Raw genomic sequence first — 836 nt, forward strand, 5'->3', positions numbered from 1 at the left:
GTCACCGTTACTTCGGAGGACCTGGTCTCCTGCTGTCAGGGCGAATTGCGATTCATTGAATGTTAAAGGCACGATCAGGGAAACCAAGGGGAGAGGCTGTGTGCACGGGGTCATGGTTTTACATTAAAAAATAATCAAATGATGAATTATGAATAGACGCCCATGTTACGGAAAGGGAGTTCACATCATTTTCATCTTCTAACTTCACTGCCATCTATCTCTTTCCACTGCAAAATTAATTATGGAAAAATCCATATGCAATCTCATGACTAACAAGTGGGTCTCATTTAAGGGAAAAGCCAATTCTCTCTGTCTTTTCATTTTAGATGAAACTGCTGCTAATAGGATTGTATCATTTCCTCAAAATCATAGATCTCTCATGGAAAATCCACTCCCCCACAGATAAGTCCTCCAGTAACTGTAGAGATTTTCTTTGCTTTGTTCAATCCTGTGCTATAAAAGACACTTTTAATAGTGATCCACACCCACCCGACCCGTTTCTTCCTATGGGCATGGTGTGTCTCTCTCGATAAGACATCACGCACTACAGATGCAATCATGCAAGATTCATGAGTTCATCTATGTGTACTGTAGATGATTTGAGTGTTTGGTGAGGTAGCTGGCCAGGGTCCTGAAACGTCTTTACGGTGAGAGCTTCCATTAGCAGTCCGCCCGTATGTATACATACTCAGAGAAAACAAAATGGATCCACAAGTAGACATCCGAGCTACAGCCATACCCATGAACCTAATGGGAATGGATTTGAGACGCTGAAGCACAACTCTTGATGCACCTCTCAGCAAAAGGATTTATGAGTCCACAAATCATTGCACCTG

Source organism: Sardina pilchardus, chromosome 12, assembly GCF_963854185.1.
Source record: "Sardina pilchardus chromosome 12, fSarPil1.1, whole genome shotgun sequence".
NCBI classification, from domain to species: domain Eukaryota; kingdom Metazoa; phylum Chordata; class Actinopteri; order Clupeiformes; family Clupeidae; genus Sardina; species Sardina pilchardus.